The 17,110-nt window shown below is 40.5% G+C and overlaps 1 protein-coding gene across 2 annotated transcripts in view; it reads left to right on the top strand.

Moving 5' to 3' along the window:
• Window positions 1–2,373: 2,373 nt before the first annotated feature.
• LOC117516761 (flavin-containing monooxygenase FMO GS-OX4) overlaps window positions 2,374–17,110 on the top strand; it is a 48,301-nt gene continuing 33,564 nt past the window's right edge. For both annotated transcript variants that reach the window (XM_034177608.1, XM_034177609.1), the window contains exon 1: window positions 2,374–2,470. The gene's annotated coding sequence lies outside the window, so the exon portion shown is untranslated. The remainder of the gene's footprint in view (window positions 2,471–17,110) is intronic.

Raw genomic sequence — 17,110 nt, 5'->3', positions numbered from 1 at the left:
GTCTACCAGTATGTTTGCCTTTAACAACCTTCCCATGTTGTTTGTATTTGGTCCAGAGTTTAGACACAGCTGACTGTGAACAACCAACATCTTTTGCAACATTGCGTGAGTTTGATAATCCTCTCCTTTGTTTCAACTGACATCTCTCGTGTTGGAGCCATGATTCATGTCAGTCCACTTGGCGCAACAGCTCTCCAAGGTGTGATCACGCCTTTTTAGATGCAGACTAACAAGCAGATGTGATTTGATGCAGGTGTTGGTTTTGGGGATGAAAATTTACAGCGTGATTCCATAATTTATTCCTCAGAATTGAGTGAGTACATATTTTTTCCCTCTGCTTGGTCTAAAAAAGTAACCGTTACTGACTGCCACAGTCTTTTTTTCTTGATTTCTTATAGTGTTTCTTAAAGCCAGAAAGTTGCCATTTGAAATGACTTTAGTTTTGTGTCATGTCTGTGATCTGCTTTTTTTCTACAAAATTAAACAACTGAATGAACATCCTCCGAGGCCGGTGATTCCATAATTTTTGCCAGGGGTTGTACATCTATCAACTGTTTCAGAAGACCATAACAAGTCAGTTTAACATAGAAAATGTAAATAATACTCACAGAAGTATGCTCTTTAGGGTTTTAGCGGGGGAAAATTAAGCGAAAGAAAGAATAAAGGAAGCAATAGGTCGAAGCATTGCTTCAATCTGCGAAACACTGCTTCGATTGGTTCACGGTTCAAAGCAAAGCCGCGCTGCAGAAAAGTTGATTACAGGCGCGATTACAAGTAACGAAGTATTTGACACCTCTGCAAAGAAGCCTTAAAAATCTTGGACCGGAGAACAAGGCAGCACCATCACGGCCATGTGCCAGAAAAATAAGACTGTTGAACTGAAAGAATGGCCAGTATGTGATTAGTGTGTAGAATTATACAGAACTCTGCACCTGCTCCTCTGCAGAACTTTGTTCACTTAACATCTCAAGTGACAAACAGAACACACTCCACCACCAGGGGGCAGTGTGCTGTTCCAAAACGTAAAACAACTTTTGCAGTCAGTTTTTTTTCATATAGAGCGATTAAAGAATGGAACAATCTTCCTACTGTATTAAAAAGCCAAACAAATGATTTTATTTTTACCAGTGAATTAAAAAAGTGTCTGTTGAATGGTCAGACCTGTCAGCACTGACTCTGAGGCTGTTTTTTCTCACCTGTGTAAGAAATTGTTCAATGTTATTTCCATGTTTTCTTACAATCGACTGTTTTGTGATTCAGATGTGTTATAGTTCGGCCTCTAGGGGGCGTGGCTTTTAATTTGACTTAAGTTGTGTTGTAAATATGAGTAGAAATGAAGTTGATTAGTATTGTGTAAGTGTTGTGTGGTAGATGAATGTATGTGATATGATGTAATACTTTTTCAGACTAAATTGGAACATTTCAAGTTTATAAAAGTATATTTTAAAGTTCGTTTTAAGTTTACAAAAGTACACTTTAAAGGATAAAAGTACACTCATCTATATACTATCAATGTACTTGATATATCTCTCTTGTATGCTTAAAGTATACCACAAGTGCACTTATCAATATACTGCCATTGTACTAGTTTTATACTTTGAGTCCCTAGTTTTAGTTTATTGTATACTTAAAGTATACTGTTATACACATTGGTTATTTCACTATTTTACTTTTTATACTTTAATTTTGTTTGGCATATTACTCGTAGCTTACTATTTATATACTGAAAATATATTCCTTAAAGTATTCTTAAAGTTTACTCATACTGTATGTACACAAGAGTGTGATGCATTTAAAAAATCACAAGACAGAATGTTGAAAACAAGTTTGATATATTTTCAAACATTTCAAAAACAAAGACCTATGAAATCAAGTCCTTCCTTTGTGGAGAAAATTAAAGGGAACTAAAGTACTTCCTTGTCAAAAAAAAAAAAAAGGGGTAAAAGAAAAGTGCGAACCTTTGGAACCAAAAATAAATAACCATAGAAAAAAAAAATCTGTACTTTTATGACTTCTTTTCAGTTACTTGAGTCAATGGCTTGATTTAGTATATGTTGCTCCAAGTGCATAAGTGTTAGTACTTTGTGGCAGAAAGACGTAAAAAGTATACTAAAGTATATTTTAGTATTAATGTACTCAGACTTTTGTTCATACTTTTCAGTATAAACCAAGTATACTTCACTATACTATTCTTAAGTATAAAAAATGTAGTTTATAAAAAGTCACCTTCAAGTATACTTCCTCAATTTTAGGGGAAAAAAGTATACTCATAGTACACTTGAACAAACTTCTTTTTGCTAAGGGTAATGATGCTGTACGTATTGTCCCGTAAATAATCTAATAATAATAAAGTGAGGTGTTTCCTGTCGGTGGCCCCGCCCCCCGTCCTCATGGACTTTTGCTCTCTTTGGTGTAAAATGCGTCAGATTCGTCTTCGACGTTTTGGGTGATTTTTGTCCGGATTTTTGAGGTGAGTTTACGGCAGCAGATTATCAGTTACGAGCTGACGGCTTAGTTTTAGCCGGAATAATTTACTCCGGTAAAGTTAGAAAGATAGATTCGAAGTTCACGGCTCAATAGATCTGAAGAGAAACGTGGAAAACAAACACCACTAGTTTGTAACTTCAGAAAGGTAGACAGCCAGCTACAACCTTATTTTTATCTGTATGAGCCGGAAAAATAACACTGATCTGAACGGACAGGCGGCAGAGAAACGGACGTTTAGGGACAGTCTACAAAGTGTAAACAGAATAAAAAAACAAGAAACGGAAGTTTAGGGACCGTCTACAAAGTGTAAACAGAATAAAAAAACAAGAAACGGAAGTTTTGGGACCGTCTACAAAGTGTAAACAATAAAAAAACAAGAAACTGAAGTTTAGGGACCGTCTACAAAGTGTAAACAATAAAAAACAAGAAACGGAAGTTTAGGGACCGTCTACAAAGTGTAAACAGAATAAAAAAACAAACGGAAGTTTTGGGACCGTCTACAAAGTGTAAACAATAAAAAAACAAGAAACGGAAGTTTAGGGACCGTCTACAAAGTGTAAACAATAAAAAACAAGAAACGGACGTTTAGGGACCGTCTACAAAGTGTAAACATGAAAAAAAAGACACCAGAAAATTATTGAATAAATTATTGTAATAAGGAGTGATATCACCAAATTTACTGCACACATCAGTGGTGTTCTGTTTATTATTATACAGAGCTCAGTTTGGGAAAATGTCATTATGAAAAACTTTGGAGATTTTTTTATTTTTTAAATTTTCAATAGCATGAATGTTATAAAGTTAAAATGGAATCAATGTCACTGCTCACAACAGCGTGGTCCTGCTGGTTATACGACAGCACTCAGTTTGGAAAAAAGCTCATTTTATTCCAGACACAGAGAAGCTCCATAATAAAAACACATACAATCATACAAAAAATAAAAATAAGTTAATAGGATCTAAGAGACCACAGTACATGACATTATTCATAGAGTCACATATAAACTGTCAGGTCAGTGATTCCATAATCTCAAGGTGAATCTGACTGTCTCATTGCAGGATTCACTAACATTACAATTATGCTGTTGCATGACACAGTCAGTCCACACACACACACACACACACACACATACATACATACATACATAAGATTCCAGAGCACAACAGGACATGTGGGTCCTGGTGCTGCTCCATCGAGGCACTTTGAGCAGTAACCTCATCCCATCCTCGTGTACCACATAGAGTTTCTGTAAACTGCTTCTTTTATATCACCACCACAAATGAGCAGTGTACACCGGGATACAGAAAGCTCTAAAAAAGTGCTATTTTTACAGAAAATGAACACATACCAAGTTTTCTGATCAGCATATTTGCTTGTGCATACATCATTACAATACTGTCTATAAATGTCACGGTCGTCAGACAGGTCATCCTGTATGAAATGCCCCAAGTATTTAACCTCATATGTTGAGAACTGTGCCAGACAGGGAGAAGTCAGGAGTCATCAACTTCTTATCTGCCTTACTTCTAACAATCATGATGTTACTCTTTCTGGCATTATATTTAATGTCAAAGTCATACCCATACTGTGAACATATCCTTAATAACTGCTGAAGACCAGCACTGTATGGACAGAAGACCACCCAGTCATCTGCATACATCAGGTGATTGATTATGCAGTCACCAACCATACATCCTGTTTTACACCTGTTTAACAACATTGACGGTTCATCCATATAGACGTTAAAGAGGTAAGGGGACAGTATACTTCCCTGCCTCATTTCATTACCAACATTAAATGCATCAGACAGAGTGTTACCCCATTTCACATACACTAACTGATGCCCACCAATAGACAAGTACTCTGATTAGGTACTTTGGTACTCATCTGTGTAGCTTATAAAACAACTTCTCATGATTTACATGATCAAATGCCTTAGAGGCATCAATAAAACACATAAATATTGTGGTGTTGTGTTTCTTATACAAATCTAAAATCTCCTTTAGTGCAAAAATGCACATGTCAGTGCCATGTTTAGGTTTAAAACCAGATTGGTTGTAAAAGGTCTAAGACCTTTGACAAGATACTAGCTAAAGCTATAGGTCAGTAGTTCTCCATAGAGTTGATCTTAACAGCTTTATCTTTAATGATGGGTACTAGTGTGATAGATAACATTGAATTAGGTAAAAGACAGTGAATTAAAAAACAGTAAAATGCATAGAAAGTAATGGACAGAGTTTCCTACTGGCATGTTTCAAATGCTCAGTAGATATCTTATCCATACCACATACCCTGTTGTCCTTCAGTGTCATAATTGCATTGTGTATTTCTTGTGGGGAGACAATCACATCCTCACTACTGTGTGTGTTACCTACAACAAAGGTGTTACTTTTAACACAGCTGAACAGCTCACTGTCGTGCTCCTGCCATAACTTAGTCATTCCTTTCACATCACTAACACCATCAGTATTAGTTGGTAATGATGTCTTGCATTTATTTATTTTCTTAATTTCTTTCCAAAGATCCTTGTCATTCTTATCTTGTAACTTCCTTGCAAGTGAGTCAGACCTCATGATATTTTCATTTCTCTTTATACAGTAGTGTTCAGAATAATAGTAGTGCTATGTGAGTAAAAAGATGAATCCAGGTTTTGAGTATATTTCTTATTGTTACATGGGAAACAAGGTACCAGTAGATTTAGTAGATTCTCACAAATCCAACAAGACCAAGCATTCATGATATGCACACTCTTAAGGCTATGAAATTGGGCTGTTAGTTAAAAAAAAAGTAGAAAAGGGGGTGTTCATAATAATAGTAGCATCTGCTGTTGACACTACAAAGTCAAAACTATTATGGTCAAACTGCTTTTTTAGCAATCCTGTGAATCACTAAGCTAGTATTTAGTTGTATAACCACAGTTTTTCATTTCTTCACATCTGCGAGGCATGGAGTCAACCAACTTGTGGCACATTTCAGCTGTTATTCCACTCCAAGATTCTTTAACAACATTCCACAATTCATTCACATTTTTTGGTTTTGCTTCAGAAACAGCTTTTTTGATGTCACCCCACAAGTTCTCAATTGGATTTAGGTCCGGGGATTGGGCAGGCCACTCCAAAACATTAATTTTGTTGGTTTGGAACCAAGATTTTGCATGTTTACTAGTGTGCTTGGGGTCATTGTCTTGTTGAAACACCCATTTCAAGGGCATGTCCTCTTCAGCATAAGGCAACATGACCTCTTCAAGTATTTTGACATATCCAAACTGATCCATGATACCTGGTATGTGATATATAGGCCCAACACCATAGTAGGAGAAACATGCCCATATCATGATGCTTGCACCACCATGCTTCACTGTCTTAACTGTGAACTGTGGCTTGAATTCAGAGTTTGGGGGTCGTCTCACAAACTGACTGCGGCCCCTTGGACCCAAAAAGAACAATTTTACTCTCATCAGTCCACAAAATATTCCTCCATTTCTCTTTAGGCCAGTTGATGTGTTCTTTGGCAAATTGTAACCTCTTCTGCACATGTCTTTTATTTAACAGAGGGACTTTGCGGGGGATTCTTGCAAATAAATTAGCTTCACACAGGCATCTTCTGTCACAGCACTTACAGGTAACTCCAGACTGTCTTTGATCATCCTGGAGCTGATCAATGGGTGAGCCTTTGCCATTCTGGTTATTCTTCTATCCATTTTGATGGTTGTTTTCCATTTTCTTCCACGCGTCTCTGTTTTTTTTTTTTTTTTTTGTCCATTTAAAGCATTGGAGATCATTGTAGATGAACAGCCTATAATTTTTTGCACCTGCATATAAGTTTTCCCCTCTCCAATCAACTTTTTAATCAAACTACGCTGTTCTTCTGAACAATGTCTTGAACATCCCATTTTCCTCAGGCTTTCAAAGAGAAAAGCATGTTCAACAGGTGCTGGCTTCATCCTTAAATAGGGGACACCTGATTCACACCTGTTTGTTCCACAAAATTGACAAACTCACTGACTGAATGCCACACTACTATTATTGTGAACACCCCCTTTTCTACTTTTTTTTTTACTAATAGCTTAATTTCACAGCCTTAAGAGTGTGCATATCATAAATGCTTGGTCTTGTTGGATTTGTGAGAATCTACTGAATCTACTGGTACCTTGTTTCCCATGTAACAATAAGAAATATACTCAAAACCTGGATTAATCTTTTTAGTCACATAGCACTACTATTATTCTGAACACTACTGTATATCTCAGAGCATATTTAATGTTTGCATTTGCCTGTTTTTTTTTACACTCAAATAAAGGACCATATTGAGGTTTACCTGAGTCAACCCATGCTTTAAAACCAGTTCTGGCCTCTGCATCCAGCTCTCCCAGCCATTCCAGCCTGGCTTGATACTGTGTGGGTTAGTTCTGTACAGTGGCCTGCTCAAGCTAAGGAAGGCCGCCACAGCACTCTCATACATAGCACATAACTCAGCACCATGTTGAGAGTCCTTACAGTTCATATCCATCCCTTAGTTATGCTGCTATGGACTTAGACTGCTGGGGGGTTCCCATGATGCACGGAGTGTTTCTTTCTCTTTTTGCTCTGTATGCACCACTCTGCATTTAATCATTAGTGATCGATCTCTGCTCCCCTCCACAGCATGTCTTTTTCCTGGTTCTCTCCCTCAGCCCCAACCAGTCCCAGCAGAAGACTGCCCCTCCCTGAGCCTGGTTCTGCTGGAGGTTTCTTCCTGTTAAAAGGGAGTTTTTCCTTCCCACTGTCGCCAAGTGCTTGCTCATAGGGGGTCGTTTTGACCGTTGGGGTTTTTCCGTAATTATTGTATGGCTTTTGCCTTACAATATAAAGCACCTTGGGGCAACTGTTTGTTGTGATTTGGCGCTATATAAATAAAATTGATTTGATTTGATTTGATCAAGGCATGAGATGGCATCTCCAGGTAAACACACATTACTGAGTGTGTTATTTGTCTGTTCACAGCTATCAAACAGATCTTTGTCAGACAGGTTCGGTCATTCTGTTCTACTCATATCTGTATTATGATCTACAGGCAGAAGGGCAGGTATGTTGTTCATGTTCACAGAAAAAGAGAAAGGTACATGATCAGTGGTGCCAAATTCATAATTGGCCTTAATGGCCTGTGTAGAATCAGGAGCATCACCTGGACATAAAAAAGTACTTTATTAATAACTTTTCACACACACACATATCCTTCTGCTCCCCCCACCCCAAAACAAGACAAATAAACTGAAGAGAGAGAAGGGGCAGGGGTGGGGGGGAATGGAATTTTTTTTATTGTTTAAATTTTCAATAGCATCAATGTCATAAGGTGTAGTGTCACCAAACTGACTGCACACAACAGTTGTGTCCTGCTGATTATACTACAGAACTCAGGTTGTAAAAAGTAATTTAAAAATTTTTAGAGAATTTTTTATTGTTTAATGTTTCAATAGCATCAATGTCATAAAATGTAGTGACACAAAATTTACTGCACACAACAGTTGTGTGCTGCTGATTATACTAAATCAAATCAAAATCAATTTTATTTATATAGCGCCAGATCACAACAAACAGTTGCCCCAAGGCGCTTTATATTGTAAGGCAAGGCCATACAATAATTACGGAAAAACCCCAACGGTCAAAAACGACCCCCTGTGAGCAAGCACTTGGCTACAGTGGGAAGGAAAAACTCCCTTTTAACAGGAAGAAACCTCCAGCAGAACCAGGCTCAGGGAGGGGCAGTCTTCTGCTGGGACTGGTTGGGGCTGAGGGGAGAGAACCAGGAAAAAGACATGCTGTGGAGGGGAGCAGAGATCAATCACTAATGATTAAATGCAGAGTGGTGTATACAGAGCAAAAAGAGAAAGAAACACTCAGTGCATCATGGGAACCCCCCAGCAGTCTAAGTCTATAGCAGCATAACTAAGGGATGGTTCAGGGTCACCTGATCCAGCCCTAACTATAAGCTTTAGCAAAAAGGAAAGTTTTAAGCCTAATCTTAAAAGTAGAGAGGGTATCTGTCTCCCTGATCTGAATTGGGAGCTGGTTCCACAGGAGAGGAGCCTGAAAGCTGAAGGCTCTGCCTCCCATTCTACTCTTACAAACCCTAGGAACTACAAGTAAGCCTGCAGTCTGAGAGCGAAGCGCTCTATTGGGGTGATATGGTACTACGAGGTCCCTAAGATAAGATGGGACCTGATTATTCAAAACCTTATAAGTAAGAAGAAGAATTTTAAATTCTATTCTAGAATTAACAGGAAGCCAATGAAGAGAGGCCAATATGGGTGAGATATGCTCTCTCCTTCTAGTCCCTGTCAGTACTCTAGCTGCAGCATTTTGAATTAACTGAAGGCTTTTCAGGGAACTTTTAGGACAACCTGATAATAATGAATTACAATAGTCCAGCCTAGAGGAAATAAATGCATGACTTAGTTTTTCAGCATCACTCTGAGACAAGACCTTTCTAATTTTAGAGATATTGCGTAAATGCAAAAAAGCAGTCCTACATATTTGTTTAATATGCGCTTTGAACGACATATCCTGATCAAAAATGACTCCAAGATTTCTCACAGTATTACTAGAGGTCAGGGTAATGCCATCCAGAGTAAGGATCTGGTTAGACACCATGTTTCTAAGATTTGTGGGGCCAAGTACAATAACTTCAGTTTTATCTGAGTTTAAAAGCAGAAAATTAGAGGTCATCCATGTCTTTATGTCTGTAAGACAATCCTGCAGTTTAGCTAATTGGTGTGTGTCCTCTGGCTTCATGGATAGATAAAGCTGGGTATCATCTGTGTAACAATGAAAATTTAAGCAATGCCGTCTAATAATACTGCCTAAGGGAAGCATGTATAAAGAGAATAAAATTGGTCCTAGCACAGAACCTTGTGGAACTCCATAATTAACCTTAGTCTGTGAAGAAGATTCCCCATTTACATGAACAAATTGTAATCTATTAGATAAATATGATTCAAACCACAGCAGCGCAGTGCCTTTAATACCTATGACATGCTCTAATCTCTGTAATAAAATTTTATGGTCAACAGTATCAAAAGCAGCACTGAGGTCCAACAGAACAAGCACAGAGATGAGTCCACTGTCTGAGGCCATAAGAACTAAGTACTACTTTTGTTTAAATTTTCAATAGCACCAATATCAAGGTTTAGTGACACAAAATTTACTGCACACAACAGTTGTGTCCTGCTGATTATACTATACAGAACTCAGTTTGGAAAAATGTAATTTAAAAAAAATTTGGAGAATTTTTATTGTTTAAATTTTCAATAGCATCAATGTCATAAGGTGTAGTGTCACCAAATTCACTGCACACAATGGTGTTCTGCTGATTATACTACAGCACTCACTTTGGAAAAATGTAATTTAAAAAAATTTTGGACATTGGCCCGTATCCCTCCTCCAACACAGCTCACGGTGCCTGCTGGAGGGCAGTCTGTGTCCCCCTGTGCAACTGTGCTAAATAATGACAAATATCCTCAAACTCACTGTAGTAACTGGGTATGCGCTAAGGTATTTATAAACACAAAAGACCTGATGGTAGGCAGTGGCGGCTCCAGAGATTTTTTTTTTTCTGCAGGTGCTGTGGGGGAGCTTGGTATTTTTATGAGGGTGCTATGGGCTCATGTGTCATGATGGCTCTCTGCTAAACCTCTGCCACATTCATAGGCGTGCGTACACATAGCCACATTCTGATCTGTGACAGTAATGACATTCAGAATGACCAAAATCACACACACAAACCTAGGCTACTGTTCAATACAAATATTCACAGACCTCCATATGTAGTCTACAACCTCAGGAGAAAAATGCCAACAGCAGGCAGAGAGAAATTCTTTCACCTACCATTGATGTTTTCATAACAGCACAATGCGCCTGTTGCTGTGGTTAAGAGCAAAAGCATCAAGGATTTGGTTCCTTTCCAGAGGTCATGTTCTCTGAGGGTTAACTGCCAGGAGTGACACCGGTGTCGCCGACCAAACAGTCCCACTAAAAATCAGTCCCCCCTGATGACACAGTTGATGGATTATCACCTTGTTTCTGCTTCAAACTGCCTCCAGTCATCATCTGTCTACAATCATTTCCACATAAATTCGGCATTATTTCATCATAAAAGGCAGCGGAAGCGATCAGAGCGCCGCGGCTAAAGGAGCTGCTAGCTGATGAGTTCACTGCGCGTCAGTCATTTCAAAGCGTCACGGAATTTCCTCGAGTTTCTGCTTAAAACTGACTTTAGAATGATTTAAGAGGTTTTACCTTTATCATCTGATGGTTAATAATCCCATTAATCCATTTGATTGCTTTGGGTGAAGAGACTCTGTCTCAGATGTGCTGTTGTGGTCCGAAATGACGCATGCGCAGATGCAAAAGGCTGACCAATTTTTAGGGGCAGACCATTTGGTCTGCGACACCAAGTCACTGGTTTGTCCATCCCCACTGCTGGTCCTCAGGTAGTTCTTTAGGTGACACAGACTTCACTTCTTTCCAATTCCACTTGTGGATATTTGGGCAGCAAAAACAGAACCATTTCAGCAACTTAAAAACTACACTCACTACAGTACGACGTCATCATTGATGCTGAAAAACTCATCCATGCCTTTGTCTCCTCTAGGCTTGACTACTGTAACTCTCTGCTCTTTAGGATTTCTGGAAAAAACCTTCAAAGGCTTCAATACATTTGAAACAGTGCAGCTAGAATTCTGATGAGAGTATTTAAACAGGAACACATTACACCTATACTCCATAACCTTCACTGGCTCCCCATCACTTACAGAATCCATTTTAAGATTGCTCTCATCACTCACCAATGCATCCATGGCAATGCTCCCACATACCTCAAAGACCTCCTCACTCCCCACACATCCTCCCGTTCCCTCTGTTCATACAACACTAATCTTCCCCATCTCCCTCGCACCAAACTTCACACTGTGGGAGACAGGGCCTTCTGTTCAGCTGCTCCTCATATTTGGAACTCCCTCCCTGACCATCAGAGGGCTCCACAGACTTTGGAAGCTTTTATAAAAAAGCCTCAAGACATACCTGTTTAGACAGGCCTATCACGTCTCAATAATTTGAATGTGTTGCATCTTACTCTTTTTATTCTATTTTATTATTTTATTTTGGTTTTATTCTATTTTGGTGACTGTTTTTATCTTAAGATTTTATGTTTTTATTCTCTTATTTATCCTTGGTTTTATTTTTTTCATGTAGCACTTTGAGATTTTTATTAATGAAAGGTGCATTATAAATGAAATGTATTATTATTATTATTATTATTATCATGACATTGTTGAACGTGATGTCACTGAACGTCACATTACACTCATTTTGTGTAAAACAATCAGTTCTGTTCATGAGTGTTTATTTTCTTTTATGAGTGGAATATTTCTCTAATCACATAAATCTGAAAATGCCAGAAGTGTCTTACTGTGGAAAACTGAAAGGATGATGTCATCGCTCCCTGCCTCTGTAACATGTTGTTAACAGTGTAATTTTACAGTGTAATTTAGCTTTTTTTTCTTCTTCTTCTTCTTGGTGGTGGGACAAAGTGCTGGTGTCCTCCAGCTCAGTCTGAGAAACTCACCCAGAGCAGACAAACACTGAGGGACTTCTCTGAAAACGCTTTAAAAAAACGCTTAACAAGTAACTTCCATCATTACGAATTAACGCATTTCCAGACGTCATCTTCCAAAACAAGGGTGTGATGTGCTGAACAGTTTTCATCTGTGATGATGAATTCTGGCAACAGGTCAAATTAAAAGACTTTATTTAATCTGTGTACCGCCTTGTAAAGTTTTAGCATCATTGATTAGCCCCACGTCATCTTCTACTTTTTTTTTGTAGAAGTGTTACAGCGCCACATACAGGCCTGGCATGTGTACTACAGTATTTTTACGCAGTTTCACTGGATCTGTGAGAATGGAGATATTTCTTGAATGAAACATTTTTTGAAAATGACTAAGAAAAAGATTGTATAGCAGAAGTTCAGTTTCAGTGTGGACAAGGTGTTAAAAACATGGGATGAAATTAAAATAAAGGAGGAATTATTTTCTTGGGGGTGCTATAACAAATCCAGGGGGAGGACTAGCACCCCCCTGGTGCCACCCATGATGTTAGGATATAATATCAGCTATAAAGACACAATTTCTGGCAGGCTGACAGATGAATCATCAATATTTTGTTTAGATTTGATTATTGAAAAACCATGTGACATGGAAAAGTTGAATTTTATTTATTGTAAAATAAAACAACCCAGCATAAACATCACCCACATCACGTTTGTCTGCTTATCTTTGATTTAAAAAAGAAAAAGTCACAGACAAGTACAAGAGTGTAGATTTTATCCATCCATTTTCTTCCGCTTCATCCAAGGTCGGGTCGTGGGGGCAGCAGCTCAAGCAAAGCCGCCCAGACCTCCTGATCCACACACACCTCCTCCAGCTCCTCTGGGGGAATCCTGAGCCGTTCCAAGCCAGCTGCGAGGTGCAGTCCCTCCAGTGTGTCCTGGGTCTTCCCGGGGCCTCCTCCCAATGGGATGTGCCTGGAACACATCTCCAGTGAGGGTCCAGGGGGCATCCTGAAAAGATGCCCGAGCCACCTCAGCTGGCTCCTTTCGATGTGGAGGAGCAGCGGCTTAACTTTCAGCTCCTCCCGAGTGACAGAGCTCCTCACCCTATCTCTAAGGGAGCGCCCAGCCACCCTGCGGAGGAAACTCATCTCGGCTGCTTGTATTCACGATCTTGTTCTTTCGGTCATGAGCCAGATCTCATGACCATAGGTGAGGGTCGGAATGTTTCTGTGTAGGCTCTCAGTTGTCCAGGTGGTTTCCATAGTAGAGAAGCTTGAATCTTCGACTGGACTGGGTTGCTTGACGCGAGGACGTTTCGCTTCAAATCACAGAAGCTTCCTCAGCTAAAATTCTTGCTCTGGAAGTCTGACTTCTGTCTGACTCTTGTAGAGAAGAATAAAACAGAAGCCAACAAAAGCTGGAGTTTTAAACCTAACCAGACCCCTCCTACTGAGAGGCAGACTGCTATAGGCTAGTGACTAAACAATAGCTCTAATTAGCAACTATTGTGCTCTAGTTAGCACACCTAATAACAGGACAGCTGTCCCTCTAATGATGGGATGGATGCCTTTCTGATGGCTCCCTTGATGACGTGAATGACTCATTATCATGAACAAAACAACTTTTGTGCAAAGGTTGCTTCGTTTCACCTATGTAGTGTTCGTTACAGTTTTCCTGACATCTGATAGAATACACTACATTGCTCTGTTTGTAACTAGGGATCATGTCCTTAGGGTGAACTAATTTCTGTCTCAAGGTGTTAACCGGTTTAAAGTAAACTGGGATTTTGTGCTGTCTGAAGATCCTCTGTAGTTTTTCCCCTACTCCTGCTAAATAAGGGAGAGACACTCTTCTTCTTCTTGTCTCCGTCTCCTGTCTTTCTGGTCTCTTTGTTCTCTGGGACTTCTGCACTTTGTCCAGGGACCATCGTGGGTACCCACATACTGTGAGGGCTTTCCGGACACGTTGTTGTTCTTTAGCCCTTCCCTCTGCAGTTGTGGGCACCTGTAGGGCTCTGTGTTGAAGCGTCCTGATCACCCCGAGGTTGTGTTCAAGGGGGTGGTTTGAGCCAAAGAGCAGATATTGGTCAGTGTGAGTTAGTTTTCTAAAAAACCCTGTCTGGAGCTGCCTGTTCTCTCCAATCGTAACATCACAGTCCAAGAAGGCTAAATGGTTGTTTCTGGCATCCTCACGTGTGAACTTGATATTGGCGTCCACCGAGTTGATGTGTTCTGTAAAGTCCTCAACTCACTGTTGCTTGATTTTAACCCATGTGTCATCAACATATCTGAACCAGTGACTGGGAGAGATGCCCGTGAAAGACATCAAGGCTGTCTTCTCCACTCGCTCCATGTACAGATTGGCCACAATGGGGGATACCGGAGACCCCATCATACAACCATGAATCTGTCTGTAGTAATTCCCCCTAAACAGGAAATACGTGGTGTTGAGACAGATCTCCAAGAGTTGGCAAATGTGGTCTGGTGTGAGTTTGGTCCTTTCAAGTAGAGACACATCCACCTGGACAACTGAGAGCCTACACAGAAACATTGTGACCAACTGTGGCCATGAGGCCCTGGCACTGGTACGTAAGCTGGAAAAGACTGCTAAAAAGATAGCTAACTTTAGAAACTACTTAAGATTTAACCTGAGATGCAAACAAAACAGTGTTATTCCCAAATGCATGAAGCAAAAGGCACTAGAAGCAGGTCACACAGCAGAAAAGATCCAGCACTGTTACCTTAGGAGGATTTGGGGTCTTAGAATTAGAAGGCTTCATTTTAAAATATTAGACCTCCAAAATAATCTGGATAGTCTGCACAAAATGTTAGAAACTTTAGTGTGGGAAGAGGCCCATAATAAGATCACAAAGTTCATAGTTAAAATTCAAATGGCTGAGCATTTAAAAAGTAAGGAGCGGCAAATCAGGAAGTTTCACAACCTTTTAGTGCAGAAAAGGCGTACTTTCAGTGGGAGTATTTTTAAAGATACACCCAGGCTAATTAGTGACAACAGGGAAAATTGGGTAAAGAATCTCTCCAACAGGGTTCTTACACAGACAGAAAAGGATGTGCTCGCTAAAGGACTAAATTTCTCAGTGACCCCTAAACATATTCTGACAGTAGATTACATCACTGCAGTAGAGTCAGCCATTAAACATAACAGTTTGTCAGAGTCAGAGCTGGGGACCTCTGACTAAGAGTCACAGCAGTGCTGAACAGTGCTAAGCCTCCTCCGTCCAACATCACAGGAGAAGAATGGAAAGCTTTGTCAGCACTGCAAAAGGACCAAAGCATCCTTATCCTTCCAGCGGATAAAGGCAGATGCACGGTGGTCCTGAACACATCGGACTACGAGGCCAAGATCAACAACTTGCTCAGTGACTCCAACACATACGAACGTCTGAAGAGAGACCCCATGAGCAGCTATAAGAAGAAAATCATTAGCTACCTCCAAAACTTGGAGAAAGAGGGACTCATCGACAGGCAGACATACTACAGACTGAACCCTGGGGACGCCACTCCGTGCATCTATGGACTGCCCAAAATCCACAAACAGGACGTGCCACTCAGGCCTATTGTATGTAGCACAGATTCCATCACGTACAATTTGGCCAAGTACCTCAAGTGGATTTTGGATCCTCTAGTGGGTAACTCAGACCACCATGTGGAGAACACACAAGATTTTGTGAACAAGATCAAGGACCTACAGCTGGAGGCAGATGAAACTATGGTGTCATTTGATGTGACATCATTGTTCACCTGCATCCCCACTGCTGAGGCCGTCTCAGCTGTGAGGCAGAGACTGCTGGAGGATGTGTCTCTACTTGAAAGGACCAAACTCACACCAGACCACATCTGCCAACTCTTGGAGATCTGTCTCAACACCACGTATTTCCTGTTTAGGGGGAATTACTACAGACAGATTCATGGTTGTGCGATGGGGTCTCCGGTATCCCCCATTGTGGCCAATCTGTACATGGAGCGAGTGGAGAAGACAGCCTTGACGTCTTTCACGGGCATCTCTCCCAGTCACTGGTTCAGATATGTTGATGACACATGGGTTAAAATCAAGCAACAGCAAGTTGAGGACTTTACAGAACACATCAACTCGGTGGATGCCAATATCAAGTTCACACTTGAGGATGCCAGAAACAACCATTTAGCAATGTAGTGTATTCTATCAGATGTCAGGAAAACTGTAACGAACACTACATAGGTGAAACGAAGCAACCTTTGCACAAAAGGCTATACCAGCACCGCAGAGAGGGCGCCAGTGGACCTCAGTCTGCGGTTCATCTCCACCTTAAAGACACTAACCACACGTTTAAGGACAAGGAAGTTAAAATATTAGCCAGAGAGAAGAAATGGTTTGAGAGAGGGGTCAAGGAGGCATTTGAAACCCAGCCTTAACCGGGGAGGGGGTCTGAGACACAATTTATCCCCTGTTTACAATGGGGTACTCAGGTCAAAGGAGTTTCAGTCTTTTGTTCATGGTAATGAGTCATTCACGTCATCAAGGGAGCCATCAGAAAGGCATCCATCCCATCATTAGAGGGACAGCTGTCCTGTCATTAGGTGTGCTAACTAGAGCACAGTAGTTGCTAATTAGAGCTATTGTTTAGTCACTAGCCTATAGCAGTCTGCCTCTCAGTAGGAGGGGTCTGGTTAGGTTTAAAACTCCAGCTTTTGTTGGCTTCTGTTTTATTCTTCTCTACAAGAGTCAGACAGAAGTCAGACTTCCAGAGCAAGAATTTTAGCTGAGGAAGCTTCTGTGATTTGAAGCGAAACGTCCTCGCGTCAAGCAACCCAGTCCAGTCGAAGATTCAAGCTTCTCTACTGTGAGGGTCGGAATGTAGATCGATCAGTAAATCGAGGGCTTTGCCCCCCTGCTCAGCTCTCTCTTCACCACGACGGTCCAATACAGCGACCGCATCACTGCAGATGCTGCACCAATCCGTCTGTCGATCTCACGCTGCATCCGTCCCTCTCTCGTGAACAAGACCCCGAGATACTTAAACTCCTCCACTTGAGGCAA

This window comes from Thalassophryne amazonica, chromosome 9, assembly GCF_902500255.1.
Source record: "Thalassophryne amazonica chromosome 9, fThaAma1.1, whole genome shotgun sequence".
Lineage (NCBI taxonomy): Eukaryota > Metazoa > Chordata > Actinopteri > Batrachoidiformes > Batrachoididae > Thalassophryne > Thalassophryne amazonica.
This window is presented reverse-complemented; position numbering and strand designations above follow the sequence as displayed.